We start from the raw sequence: 936 nt of genomic DNA on the forward strand, positions 1-936 counted from the left end.
GTGTGCCATTTGGGACACTAACAGAGTCTATGAAAATAGGTCTCTTTGGAGAGAGCTCCGATGGTAGTGTAAGTAATAACCTGTCTTGACAAAGCCATGTATCAATGCGAGATAATGTCAGGGAAGAGAGAGAGAAGCTAGGAGCTGGTTATTAGGGTCCCAACAATTAATCTCTCATCATACGCTATACACACTTATATCCTACAACAGAGGATAACTCATTTATACCATACACAACAGAGGATAACTCATTTATACCATACCAAAGGATAACTCATTTTATACCATACACAGAGAGAATAACTCTTTATACATACAAACAGAGGTACTCATTCTATGACCATTACAACAGAGGTATAACTCATTTATTACTCATAACAGAAGGGTAACTCAGTTTATACCAATACTACGCAGATGATAACTCATTTATACGGCATACAGACAGAGGAATAAGCTCATTTATACCAATACTCAACAGAGGCTACTCATTTATACCATACAACAAGCAGGATAACTCATTTATATCCAATACACACAGAGGATAACTCATTTTCCATACACACAGAAGGATAACTCATTTATACTACACACAGAGGGTAACTCATTTTATACCATACACAGAGGATAAACTCAATTATAACCATAGCACAACAGAGGATAACTCATTTATACCATCCAGGGTTACTCATGACCAAGGATAACTCATTATACCATACACACAGAGGATAACTCATTTATATCATACACACGAGGTAACTTCATTATAATTCCAGCGTAAATTACTCTTACATACCATCACCGAGGGTAATCCCATTTTTACCTACACTCAGAGGATAACTATTTTATAACATACAACAAGGGTATTAGCATTTATACATACACACAAAGATAACTCATTTATACCCAGATACAACATCAAGGGTAACTCATTTATAA

Source organism: Salvelinus sp. IW2-2015, unplaced genomic scaffold (assembly GCF_002910315.2).
Source record: "Salvelinus sp. IW2-2015 unplaced genomic scaffold, ASM291031v2 Un_scaffold16484, whole genome shotgun sequence".
NCBI classification, from domain to species: Eukaryota; Metazoa; Chordata; class Actinopteri; order Salmoniformes; family Salmonidae; genus Salvelinus; species Salvelinus sp. IW2-2015.